Source organism: Anser anser (assembly GCF_964211835.1).
Source record: "Anser anser genome assembly, chromosome: 15".
NCBI lineage: Eukaryota > Metazoa > Chordata > Aves > Anseriformes > Anatidae > Anser > Anser anser.
The window spans coordinates 353300-367666 of NC_139736.1; the positions used below are offsets into that span (position 1 = coordinate 353300).

At 47.4% G+C, this 14367-nt stretch overlaps 1 long non-coding RNA gene across 1 annotated transcript in view; it reads left to right on the top strand.

Annotated features, from left to right (window-relative positions):
• LOC310881807 overlaps positions 1–11864 on the top strand; it is a 36429-nt gene extending 24565 nt beyond the window's left edge. The window contains exon 4 of the long non-coding RNA XR_014572622.1: positions 7625–11864. This is a non-coding gene — a long non-coding RNA (uncharacterized lncRNA). The remainder of the gene's footprint in view (positions 1–7624) is intronic.
• The last annotated feature ends 2503 nt before the right edge of the window (positions 11865–14367 follow it).

Genomic DNA, 14367 nt, shown 5'->3' on the forward strand with positions numbered 1-14367 from the left:
AATGAACAGGAAATTTAGAGCCTCCCAAGGCTCACCACCCATCCTGCTCCATTCCCAGTACACTCTGAACATCTCCCTTGCCATGTGCTGTGCCAGTTCTCATGTGTAAGACTACAGTTCTCTGCAGAGCAAGGCATAGAGAGACCCTGGGGTGCTGCAGGTCAGCAGATGGAACCTTTTCTGTTTTCTGTTCCTCTGGAAGCTGTGCTGCCATTGTTCCAGCTTGCTCCCTCCCAGCACTGCATTCCCAGACATCGCTGTGTATGCGGTGGCATGCCAAAAGCCATTCCTGGCTTTCAGTTAGTGATGTTCTGGGTGATGAATGGCAGAGGGAACAACGTTACTTTGCTGAACATGTGAAGAACATTTCACACGCAGGCAACACTAAGTAAATCTTGTGCTGCAGGGACATCATCTGATCCCACACCGGTATGTCCTTCCCTTGCGGGCTGTGCCAATGCCAATGCATGCAGCCTTGTGGGAGAAGGCACAAGGACATGCTGCGTCCCTGGGAGATCCATGTCCAATGGGTGCTGGCAGCTCTGGGAGCTAAGGCAGCCAGGCAGGCTGCTGAAATGACATTGCCTTTGACAAATACATTACTGATTTCTTCATCTGTCATAGAGCAGTGCCTCGACCATCTGCTGTCACTTAGCACTTGGAGATGAGCTTCCCAGTCCTTTCCCCTACTTCTGTTCATCTTTCTTTTTGCACTTCAGTCTTTGCAGAGAATAGAAATGTGTGAAGAGCTGGAGGCTTATGGGAAGGAAACTGGAAGGGAATGCGGTCCTTCCCTGACTGGCATCCAGCACCTCACAGCTGGCATTGGTGTACTCCTCTCTGCAGCCCATCCCCTGCCTTGCACCTGGGAGTTGTGTGGGTGTGTGCCCAGGGGCTAAGGGCAAGCATCCGAAAGGAGCTTACTCCATGTACTGAGAAAACAGGGCTTTCTTCAGCTGCTCTTTTAGATGCGAGGAGGGCTGCGGCTTGTGGCAGGTGCAGGCAGACATCCTCGCCATATAATGGCCTGTGCTTGCATGTTGACGCTGTGCTTGCAGAACCATGATGTTTGCAATCCGTCAGCACCTCTGTGGAAACTGGGCTTTGTGAAATAGCCAGGAGGTGAAAGCACAGAATTTGCCAACTTACCATATCTTTGATTTATTCCAACAATTTCTTCCTCAAATTCAATGACAAAGATGTACAAGAGGTCTGAAGCAGCTACACTTTGGTAGGAAGGGAAGAAGAGTGCCAGGCATGGCGAGGCACAGAGCAGACAGGCAATCCAGTTGCAGTGAGGATGTTCTGTAGCACCGGGTTGCCAGGCAAGAGGGAATGTCTTTAAGGAACATCTTTATTAGGGTACACTACTTAGCATCAAAGAAATGTCAGGGCTGCTCTGTTCTGAGTCCCTGCCTAAGGCACTAAACTAGCCTGTCATTCAGCAGTCTGAGTACAAACCAGAAGAACCACTGGCAGAGTCTTGGAAAGATTTATTTTTCCACATTTAATTGCCCTTTTTGCTTTGTAAACATAAAGGTTGAAGCTTAAGCTCTGACAGCTCCAGTAGCCTTTTTCTTATCTTCTTAAAAAAAAATGACATTCAGCTTGTTAGATTTTTCTTTTACTGCAGACCAAAGTCTCACAAAATCTGCACTTTTTTTTTTTTTTTTTTTAAGATCATTGAAGCATTTCAATACTCACTTTGGGAAAAACCCTTCAGCTCACAAAAAGACAAAAGCTGGAGCCTGAAGAGCCAAGACCTTTCCCCACAGTAATGCAGGATAAAAATGCTTGCCCAAAAGAGGCAAAGCAAGCAATCAGAATTCCACCTTTTCACCAGGAGCAGATTAAGCTTTTCTGCTCCTGTTATCTTTCTAGAAAGAAGTGCAAAGACCAAGGACATGAGAAAAAGAAAAGCAAACATTAAAAAGCAAAACTGAATGTATCACACCAGCCTGAAAACTTCCTGAGTTTAGTTCCTTCTCTGAAATTGGCTCCCTGCACTGGAAGAAAGTCCTCCCTGAGGTGGTGGAGCTGCAGACTGTGCTGTCCAGCAGACAGCATGTGTGCTCCTCTGTGAGCACTGTGACTGTGCAAGCACTTGTCCAGGGTCAGGGCCTTGAGGGGCGCTCTGTTTGCGGTTACTCATAGGTACAGAGATGCATGGCCTGAATTTCAACAGCAGAAAAGTGTTCGTGGAGCTACAGATCTTGAAGCAAGTTTCTCAGTTTTCATGGAGGGGCAGCCTATTCTATCCAAACATGAAAGCAGAGCTGTCACCTCATCACCGCCATCTCCCCTGAGCTGCCTCCTGGCCTGGGCTCTGCTTATCTCCTTCCGCCTGCAGGAGATGGGGAGCAGGGACCAGCCCTGCCTCTGGCTCTAGCCTGGAGCCCTGCTCCGCACCCTGTGCTGTGCAGATGCTGCGCATCCTCCTTCATGTACCCAGCCTCAACTGCACTCAGCTGCCTTTGGCTTACAGAGTTGTTTTGATTAAGAAACAAGTGACAGTGTGGTCAATATCAAGTCTTGCATTTCATACCCTAAGCACAAATGCAGTCTTCAAGAGTAGAAGCTTTAACAGTCCCTGGGCCTGGGCCAGGTGAAGAGGGTTTTATCCTACCTGTCCTCCCTGGTACTCTTTACCATTTGCTGTGGGTTCTTGTGGGATGTCCTGTGACCACGGAGTTAGCCCATCATGTTAATCAAATGCAGCATGCTTTATCTTTTGATAAGGACAAGCTGTGTTGGGTTACGCCTAAAAGTAGGTCTTGATTTCTGTGTTAGTGCCTTCACAATTATCTTAAAAAGTCAAGACCAATGCAGGATCCGATTCATAATTTTGCTGATAGGATACTGTAGGTGTGATCTGGCACCGATTATTTTATGGCGTGTCTGTGTTGCTGCACTTTTCTGTGTGCTAAAGATGACTGAAACAAACCCTTTTCAGAAACAATTGAAGTTTTTTACATATAGAACAGGAATGTAGAAAAAAAATCCTTGAAACACAGTTTGAGCAAATCCCGTTGTTCTGACTGCAAGCTTGAAATAACAAATAGGAGGGAAAAGCTTCAGGAGAATCTGTCTATCACAGATCCTTCATCTCCCCATCGTCATCAATAAGGAAACAACATTGATTGGCAAAGTCTAATTACCGTTTACTGTGCAGAACTGAGCACAAGTAGAGCTGTGCTTTGTGGTGCTTGAGGAATATCTGTCACAGCTGTTACAGTGAATATGCCTCTGTTAAGTTTTTCACCTTATCTTCCAATTTGTCGAACATTGAATGTTGATGCTATTGAGGTGGGTCTTTCAACAAAGTATTGAGAGAGGACAGCTATGCAGCTGAACAATTTGTCTTTCTCCTTTCTACAACATCTTCATCCATGGGTATCATAGTCCCAAGGCCCCATGGTTTTTTTAACAGTCACATATTTCCTCATCTTCTTTCTTCATCCATGTCAGTCGGCTGGTCATGTTCCAAAAGACTCGCCTAGTCCCTCCTCTTGAGGCTGACAGTGATGGCTTGCTGCAGCACACAGGGAATGCAGATGGCTTGTTACTGTTTCTGAAGATTTACCATCTGCCTCTGGACATGCGTAGCCCAAAGATGAGTCTGGTGTTCTTGACTTTCATTTTTTTAGGCTGCTGAGTAGTTTGTCCGTGCAAAATCTTTTGATGTTTCTTCATACAGACAGTTAGGGACTACTGGTTTGGGTGCATAGAGCATAAGTGGATGTGTGCTCCCTTGTGACTGTCAATTGGCTGAAAATTCAGACAGGTTGGTGAGGATGAGACTGTCTCTCATTGCTGACTGATTTAAAAAGTAGCATCTCCTTGGGTTCAAATGTATCTTCTGTGTTTATCTCCTTCCAGAGCCTTGTTACCCCAGGAACATCTGTTCACCCAACATCCATTAGCAATGTAGATTCTTCAGGCATACTGAGGAATTGATCTGAGATAAGTTCTCTTTGAGCAGAGATGTAACTCTGTGATGAATATGTCACTTCTTTATTGAGCTAAATAGCAAATAGCAAGAACCAAAGCATTACTACTAATTATGGTGACATCCTACTTGGAGTCAAGCAGACCAGCAACCTAACTGACCTTTACTGACCATGAGCTGTCAGTATCCCTATTCACAGATCATCTTACATACTTCCCTGTAGATTAAGCTCTTCTATCGACTGTATATTTTAGTTGCTGTGCTTTGTGGTTCAGTTCCCATCTCTGTTGTTGTCTTTAGTTTGCTACGTGCAGACATAGTTGGCTGCTTCCCAGCCTATGCATTTTCTGTATCCTTTAATAGTGGATATGAATTTAAACAGAGGTGTACAGGAGCAATGAGAGGATCCTTGTGTAGATGCTTCCTAGTTTTCAGTGGACCATGTGACTCCCCATTAATTAGCCTTGTTTTGGCTGCCTGCTCTTGTTGTATTTCTCCCTCAGCCCGTCAGATACTTCATTTCTCTCTTGCAAGATGCTCAGCTGATAAGCATCTTAGTTCTTTGCCAGACAACGTGTGTACTTGTTAGCTGCCAGCCAGCTGATTGTGATTAGACTGTAGTTTTGATAGTTATTTCCTGTCTTTCAAGCCTGAACAGATGGCATGCTACTCCCAGTGCAAGCTTTGACTTTCATAATACTTTGTGACTTGGCCAAATGGCAGCTGCATAGTCTACACATGTGAAGCTTCTCAAGGGGATTCTTGCACAGGAAGAGGAGCAACTGTGTCCTTTGAGGACCCTCCAAAGTTAGTGTCCGCTTCAGAGGAGTGCTAGGTTTGTCTTGTTTATTGGGTGCTGTCCTCCAAATTGCAGTTCTGTCCCCCAGCTTGTAAGTCTGTTCCTGATATGCTTTCAGTATCATGTTTAGGCTCTGTATGTTAGAGGACAAGTAGTGTTATATCTGATAAGAAATGCTACTTTTGCATTTTACACTATAGGATCTAAACACATACACTAGATGTTTGCAGGACAGATGACCACAAGACCTTTTTAAGAACCAGACAAGGACGTCTTCATCTATCATGAAGAGAAGAATCATTTTATGTTTGCTAACAAATGCTAGATTATGGTGCCTGTCTGTGTGGAATTAGCAAGGGATGAAAGTTGGTTGTGAACAAAAGGGCAAAGGAACGGGAAATCTGGAGGGATTCCGAGGTCTTCTTGTTGGGATGTTTTTCAGTTCTACCATACCTGGTTTTCACATCAATCTGTGTTTGACCTGCAGCACTGAGTGGATCTCTATCTATTGTACAAAGTAATGTGACTGGGCACCTTCTGTCACTGCTGTATGTGGGACTTGCATCATCCTCAACCATACCTGCCTGGCTGAGGATGCTGAGGAAGTGGGGAGGACATGGTGGGTGACAGAACTGTCAGGAGGGGGCTCTTCTTGATTGCTTAGTTGGCTTGGGAAACATCCTGTCTGCTAAGCTTAGATCCTTAAAATGAATGATCATCAAATGTGGCCACTGTCTGCCAAAAAATAGAAGTGCCTCTCCAGTATCTTGTCCTGTATGAAAACAGCTCGTTCTTATGAAATAATAAACCTTCATCTCCTTGTTTCTTCCATTGCATGAGAAGAACCGGCAGCATGCTCACGTGAGTCAATTTATTATCTAAATTTCATTTACTAACTGGGTCCAAATTCTTTTTACGTATAGTTGCCAAATACAAACGAGACTGGGCTTCAGAGCTTCCCAGGCACCACACAGCTTCCTTGGCCCATTTGTCCTTGTGTCAATGGCAGTGTCACTCTGCTAGTAATAAACCTCTAGCAGGATTGTTCCTGCTAGATGGGAGTGGGCTGCTGAGCCCAAGCTAATCAATGCTTACACAAGAGGAAGACCAGACTCACTGGGAGACCCACCTCTGCGCACTGTGTTGGGAGCAGTCTGCTCCAGCTTGGAGGGGTGCATTACCAGCACTGGCAATCATTTATTCCAAACTGTCCAAGCAACAGAGAGAGAGGGAACAGCCTTAGAGCAGGCAACTTCTTTAGCACAACCATCAGCCATGCCTTGTGCCCAATGCCAACAGACGTATCTGTAATGAAAGAGCAATGGTAAAGAGTGATGCCCTTTGGGCTGTGTGCTGGGCCCAGCAAGGATTGTTCCAATTGCACACACTTCTCATGAGGGCTTTCCAATCTATCATTCCCGATTCAAACATCAGCTCTGCCACACCTTTCTCAGGAGAGGTTTTCACAGTCTGTGACCGCTTGCTTATTCCTTCTCCTGCAGCATTCCCAGCCATGTCTTTCCCTGCCTTCCCCCTAGACACGGTGGCAGCCCCTCCTGGCACGGGGGTATCAGGAGGAATCAGGGTTCCTGTGAGGCCTGGGAGCAGAGGCAGGATGCACTCTTGCTGTGGCAATGGGCTTGTGCTAGGCATTCATCCTGGGCATCCTGGTCTCTCAGCGTCCAGGCCTGTGGAGCCAACTGCCCATGCAGCCAGAGGCAGGCTGCTCAGGTCATTCACAGCTGAGGCTTGCTTCTCCTGGACAGTGTAGCCTGTTAAGCACAGCACGTCATAAATATGGGCTGGAAAGGAGCTGCCAGTGTCCCCTCTGATTCTGGCTGCCCACATGAAGCAGAGTGGTGAGCCCTGCCAGAGATGCTCGGTGGATGCCTTGGGCATCGTGCTGGTAGCCCAGTGCCCACTGCAGCAGCGTGGATGGAGCTCATCCTCAGGGCAGGCCACACACCGGCCAGGACAGGCAGATCTCAGGTGGGGCTGAGGGAAGGGCTTTCTATCAGCATGTCCTCCATGTTTGGCAGGTCTAGACAGAATGCCCAGACTGCTCTCTTTCCCAGAGCTCTCCCGCTAGCTTTCCTGGTGGTAATTTTCCCTGGTTAGTGTCCTCTTTGCTCAGCACTGCCACCTGCTCCCCAGGGCAGCTGCTTGGGCACCTGCTCCTCTGTTATGTCCTGTGCCTACCTAAAATTCTCTGACAGGATAAAGCATCATTTCTAAAACAGACTGGCACTTGCTCCTCTTTGGAGCTCCACTTTGTCTGCAAAGACAGTCACTGTTCCAGAACATACTGGTGCCTCTCAGCAGAGGCTTTGTCAAGAGGCAAACAGGCATGTTTGCTTTTGAATTCTCTGGACAGGGCCAGTCTCCTGACAGTGTTTGCTTCCTCTTCATACCTGCCTCCAGGTTTAATGGTTTCTCCCAAACAAGAAAAATAACAATAAAGATAATTCTTTTAAAACGGATTATCTGAGAGGACAGATTGTCAAACTTTATGCTGCTGGATAAATCAAACTAACTGCTGAGAGTTAATTTGTCTGACCATAAAGTGCATTCAATAAGTGTAAAACAAAACTAATTGGTTCTCTTCCATACAAATTTAATCGTACTACAAAATGTGGTCAATGCAAATAAAGAGCATTGAGTAGGTTAAGTGTCAAGAATATATAAAGGAAAAAATGGCTCGTGCTCATTCTTATAGGAATTGAAAATGGGATGGGTTTCTACCTCTGTCCTTATCATCTCACAATTCAGCCCTGGTCTGAACTTACCGAGTGCTGGTGTCTGTGCTTTTTCTCTGCTGCTGTGTTTCAGAAGCAACTTTTCCTTCAGTCTTTGTAGTTGTTTCTGTTTTCTCATAGGTTGAAGCTGTTGCTGGAATGATACAAGACGCTTGTGTACGCTATACGCTTACACACACCAACCAGATGAAACACAGCTAGCAAAATGCAGACCAAGTGCCCTTGTCTGCGCAGCTTCTCCTACGGCAAAGGTGACAACTGGCAGTTCCGAGAGGCGCAGAGATGGAGCCTCTCCCAGAGCTAGCTGATCCTTGGCCTGGGGTCATGCCAATCACCAAGACTTCTGCTGACTGGGCTCTGCTGCACACACCCCTCCAGCCTCCTCTTCCCACTAGGGAACTGTGGCACTACTGGGGACCTGGGATCATCGCCCACACAGGCCCCCTTCTCTGGCGCTCTCCTAACTCTCCTGTTCCCATAATAACTCCTGCTGCTAATTTCTCCAGAAGAGCTGAATGCGTAGCCCTGCCAGGTCTCCTTAGGGGGCTGAAGCACTTCCCAGAGCTCTCTGACTCCTTTGGTATGGAGCAAAACTTCAGCTGAGCATGGGAAGGAGCACTGTGCCATCTCCTGGGGCTCACCTAGTGTGCACTGTACGTGTTGATCCTTTTCAGTTGAAGTGCAATTGCCAAGGCAGCCATCTGGTGAGGTGAGAGGAGGCTGCCAGAACAAGAGCTACAACTCTGCCACCACATCACGACAGTGGTTCAAGGCAAATTAGATGCAATCAGCCAAACTGAAACCTTTTAAATTAATCTGTTGAAAGACCTGCTGTGGGAGGCTGACATAGACGGTAGTTATGGTGATGGCTGGAGAGTGGCTGGGGTTGCGGCAGTTGCTGCTCATGCAGAGAACAGATAAATCCCTCAGATATGCAGGTTGCCAAGAGCTGACATCTTTTGTAAACAGCATCTCTCATTTTCCCCCCAGGGATGTCCAGCTTGGACAAGACATGGAGGAAAGCAAAGAGGAGAGAGGGAAAGGAAAGGAGCAGCATGAGACATCTGTGAAATTCAAGGAAACAGTTTCCAGCATGGAGGGGTTCCTGCTGTGAAAATTGTCAGAACCAGAGTGGAAGAGAGAAATTCCAAAGCTGGAAGTAAGGAAAAAGAACTATTGTATCAGTTCTCCCAGGCCAGGCCTCTTCACCAGGCTTCCTGGGGTTTCAGGGAACATTCTCAGAAAGGTAGGAACTGCTGCCACTCTGCACACAGCCTCCCTCACCATTTTGGCTCCTGAGTCAGGAGTGTAAGAACAACATGCAGGAAACTTGGGGTAATAAATGGTGCAGTGAACCCCAGCTGTGCTGAGATCCTCCAGGGTAGGCATGCAGTATGTGTGCATGGGGTGGAGGCAGCCCTCCACATGGAGTTGTGTTTTTTTAACCAAGGACCCATTCTCCTGCCCTGCAGATGGGGTGTTTGTGGGCAGGATCCTTGGAGGAAGTGCTTGGCTTGAATTTGGCTTCCAGTTCACTAGTGGAGCACCCTCATGGAAGCCTGTGAGATCCCAGAAGAGGTGGGAAATGGAAAGGCTGGGGTGGGAGTGGAGATGACAGCAGCCAGGGACTGCTTTCTCACACGAGTCCCTCTGGGGATGCAGAGGTGCTCTGCAGTGTCACATTCAGCACCCTTAACCCAGGGTTGGCAGTGCCACTGGCTAGTCTCTCACTGTCCTGAACATCAGCTGCTGCCCCAGAGTTTCCAGGAGAAACACAATTGAGAGCCCCTCGCTATACTGGAGGACCTGGCGAACCAGCTTCCCCTCACTTCCTTCTCCCTCCTCCCAAAATTTTGAAATTAAGTTCTAGTATCTCATAAAACATCATGTTCATATCATAATTTCAGTGTGCAGAGACACCATACAAGGGCCAGGATGCATACAAATTGCTGCTCTCAATCTTCAGCTACAATAAGGAAACTTCAGATGCTGACAGTTTACTTGATAAATACCTAATATAGCTTAAATAATTATTTAATGCAGACAAATGGAAAAAGAGAGCATCTGTATGCTGTGTTGTAATAACCTACAGCTTGCGACTTGTTGGGCAGTAGCAGCAGCAGCTCTAAAAAAGGGCTCTAACCATGGCCTGGGAAGGAGGGCTCAGGCTGAGGATTTGCTATGGGAGCGCCCTGCTAGGAGCTAATGGATGTTGGGTGACAGACTAACGAGGGATGAGAACCCTCTGTGAGCTGAATTAGTACTGCACTGGTGACCTAGGTGGCGTGAATGTGTGCTTCATCCTGCTGCTTGCCCAACACTGGCTGCGGGGCTGAGTGCTGGTGCTGTGGGACAAGCGTAGCCCAAGGCAGGCTGGTGCATCTGGGGGCTGGCGGGGGGCTGGGACATGTTTTCAGCAGCTTCATCCAGGCAGAAGCAGCATTCATCCCAGCATGCAGGCACAGAGGTTTGGTGGTGACCGTAGCCTGGAGGGAAGTATAGAAGAGCAGTATGAAGCAAGTGACTCCTTGTAAGGTGGACGAACTCCCAGTACCAGGGACATTGCTCTACCAGCAGCAAAGCATGTTCCCTTCTGGAGCTGCATGTGCACCACGTTCCCAGGCTAATTTTGTGGGCTTCATGAGTGCGACTCAGACTTTATCTCCTTTGAGCTCCATGGTCAATGATTGTGTATAGGTTTTTGCTTTGCTTTATATGCTCAGTGGTATTTCAGAAAGCGCGCTGATCTCCTTCATGAGCTCTCTAACAGATTACAAGGGCCACACTTGATTGAGCTCCTGGTGTTCTGCCGTGTCAGCCTTCCAGAAACAGAGGGCTGTGGATATGCGCCTTTGCACAGCGGAGGATAAACACCGTGGCAGAGATGGAAGATAAGTGGCAATAAAAAGTAAAACATGGAGTGCCTGCCCTTTAAAATATATTAGGTGATTTACAAATAAAGCTGTGTATTTTTAGGATATATGTGGAATTGTTCAGCCTGTAACCCTTAAGGAATCTGACCTTGAAGAGAAGACATACAGCTGTGACCAGCCTTCAAAATGTTCTGGAAACAGAAAGGACAAGCATTCTTGCTTATTATTTCAGCAGTAGGTGAGCCTTGTTAGGTTGGTGTGGTTTGGGAAGCAACTCGCTCTCCAGGACTCTACTAGCTATCAGATAACCTCAGTGTGCAATCAGAGGCAGAGAACTTGGCAGAAAAAATACCAAGTTTTTGGTGAGATTTCCAGGGGTCCTTAGCTCCTGGAGATCAGGACAGTCTCCGAAGCCAGGTTGCTTTGTGTTCTGGTCTCAGGCAGACATGCTCTGGTGGTAAGAAAATGAGAGAAACAGAGGCCCGAGGCCTGGTTCCGAATATGTAACTTGGCACTTGTGTTCTGTAAAGCTCTGCTGTCTCACCTTGCCTACTTGGGCCCTCTCTGGTCCCCACTGGCAAATGCTGCTGTGCAGGTGTGTGCAGTGCAAGCAAGGCTCCTTCCTTCACCAATCATTCTGGCAGAGGGTCTTCTAGGATGAGGGGGGCCCGGGCTGTGTCTTACCTTCCCTCCAAGGGCATTTGAACATATATGTGTCAGGCGCCCTAACTGTGGTAGCAGCCTGCTTGGAGTGAGATGGGCTTTTCTTTGCTTTGTTGCCTTCTGCTGAAGTAGCTCTGTATTTCTGAAGGATGAGTAGCATCCTCCCAGCCTGTATTTTCTGGACAATGTGGAAAATATTGGGCCTACTGATTCCTTTAAGGGTAACGAATGAGTGGAGACAGCTGTGAAGTGAGTCTAGGAATCTGAGCTGTAAACTTCTCATTTTAAATTTGTTCTTAGAGAAAACACAGATGATTCTCTGTGTGGAAGAATAACCGCTAATGATCCCTGCATGTGCTAGTGGGCTGGGTTGTTGATGCGGGGAGACAGAATCTCCATGTGCTCTGGGCTCTGGAAGAGAAAATGTAAACAATCTTCAGTTTAATGTCTGACCAAGGAGATGTAAATCAAACGTATGTTGAAGCCTTTTAAATGTTTTGACATTTTCCAATTCATCAAGGTCTTTAATTGTATTTTGAGTGAGTTGTTCTATATGTAATTACAAGTTAACATTGAAAGTGTTTATAGCCAAATTATCTGTTTATGCAAATTGTGTTGCAAGATCACAGAGTTTCTATTGCAGAAAAAAAGTCTCTTTTATTTTATTTAATGCTAGAAATGTTTCCTGTGGCTGCTGTGGTTTTCACAGACAATGTTGCTCTTCCACGCTGTCAGAGCATGGTGGAGAGTGCCAGCCTCTGTGGGAGGGCAGTTACAGCAGCAGGGAGAAGAGCCAGGCTTGGGGCATCACCACTGGTCCAACTGCTCATGCAGCAGGACTCACTCCCTGAAGCCAGTCTCTTGTGGTTGTGTCAGTACCTTGTTTCTGCCTGCCTGTGGGCTTTGGTACCTTCCATGGACCTTGGGAAATGTGATGGCTTACTCCAGTAGGCTCCAGTGAGCCTGTCAGAGGTGCCTGGCATGCTGCAGACACCAGCCAGGCTTGCCTCTTCCTCCGTGCCCCCAGCTTGGGCCCAGGCACAGCCTCAGAGCAGTATTGTGTTCAGGAGAGGACCTGTGTGCTGGTGGACGGGGCTCTGTGGGATTTCTCTATCTGGCTTATGCGTTAATTTGAGATTCTGGTGCAGAAGGCAACAGGCATTAAAAACTGCTCTTGATGGGTGAAAAATGAAGATTAATCAACATGCTTCTCCTGCATAAGCTGTGCCTAAGCAGTAATCAAGATCATCACCTATAGATAAATCTCATCCTGCCATCATACAGAAAAGGAGCAGTTACTGTAGACTCTGCCTCCAAGTTTTTAATCATAGTGGAACACATGCAAATTAATGTCTCACCCATGATAAGAATCAATAGTGCTGGAGTGTTTGCAAACTGCAACTCAGATACGAGATGTATCTGATACATAGCCTAGGGAGTAGAGTTCGCATCGGATGCAAGCGTCCCTGTATGGACTGCATGGATTCTTTCGTTGAATCTTGCAGTCTCTGGGGGAAGCCTCTGTGCCCTAGGACCACACTTCCTTTCTCCTGGATTTTTCAGTCAAACAAGATTATGCCTTTGTGTTTGCTTAATGTCAGTGTTCCTTGGGGAATACTGTAGAGTAATAGCGAGCTGCACAGCCTGAAGTTGGGCTCCTGTATTATTTCTTCATTAATATTTGTTGTTCATAAATATATATTCACTCCTATTTATCACAAGAACACCAATTACCAACCATAAATTCTAACTGCGGGGAATATTTCAGTCCAGTTTTATTAAGAAGTGATTTTTAAAAATGTTGCTGAGGCTTTTAGCCAGTTATGTGCTACTAAATATTTAAATCTGTATCTCTTGCTGCATGCTGAATTACAGCAAGGGGATATTTAATGCTCCCATTTCTCCAGCATAAATCTGTGAAAGATTGACTGGAAGAAAAACGCTGTCTTGAGCAACCCACATAGACGCTGAGTGCTCGCTTGTGCTGTACACCCACTCGCAGGGAGCCGCTATGAGCAGACATCCGAATGGGCAATGGTGAATGGCCCCGCTGTCATTCTGAGGGTCTCCCTGCTGGTGGGAGGGGGCTGGGGCGCCTCTGGGGCTGGGAATGAACAGAGCTGCTCGTGGGCTGCCCAGAGCAGCTGGCTGTCGTGGTCCGGCACGCGGCATTGCTGCTGTTGGCTGTCATAAGTGATGAGTGCCTGGAGGCCTGTTACCCACCAATTAGACTGTGAATTTTATTGTTTGACCGTGAGACTGGTTTACGATATGAAAAGCTTTTGACAGTTAAATACTACTAATATTAACCATTCCCGCATGGGCTCTAACAGTCTCCCCTATTAAAAGCGTGATTAAGAAATTAATTCATCTGGAAGGGACTGGCAACAAGTGCTAAACAATGGAATAATGATTTTTTATTTTATTTTATTAAAACTAAAGCCCTGGCTGCATGGTGAGAGGAAGCCCTGTAGCTCTTGCTTTATGGCTACAGTGGTGCGTTCCTGGCCTTAGCTAAATGGGGGGGGAGGAACAGGCCCAGGCACGGTGCCAACCACGAGTTCAGAGTGCGGAGAGGAGGCAGGTCTGGGTAGCGGAGATCCAAATGGACCTGCTGAGATGCGTCGGCCTGGCAAGGCTCAGGTCAACAATGGGGCCTGCTTAATGCTTGTGAGTCCCAAGGGCTTTGAGAAAACTGGTAATGCAGGAGGCTGCTGGGCAGCAGTGTCTGCTTTCGGCAGGAGAGGAACACCTGGGAGCGCCCTCCAGCCATCTGCGCAGCACTGCCCACACGGCACAGGATCAGGGCAGCCCGGGCTGTCCCTGCTACACGCTGGAGCAGCCGCTGAGCCAGCACAGCCAGATGCCTCCCTGGCCCTGGAGCGAGGTGCACCTGTTGCTGCTTTAACCCACTAAACAGCTCAGCACACCACACATTGCAATTAAAGTCTGACCGATGTGGTGAAGGCTTTGACATCATCAACTTATGCTGACAGGTGACTCTAAAGAGCTGTTATTTGCTCTGAAAACCAGCCCGAGATTTCCCCGAAACAGCCCGTTTGGGAATGAGCAGAGTGGGCAGTGCTGGTGCTCACTGTGCTGGGGCTGAATCATGCTCAGAGAGATGGTTTCCTTCCCAGTGTTCCTTCTTCTTCTACTCCTCTCTCCAATTCTTTTGCTCACGTTTTCTGATCCATGATGGTTCAGGGTCAGTGATGGTCCTTAGGAGAGCTGAACCCATTTTACTGCCCTGCCATTACTGTCCCCAGCCCTCCCAGCTCTTGCTCTGCAGCAGGAAGGTCCCAGGCACTAGGACAGATGCATTCG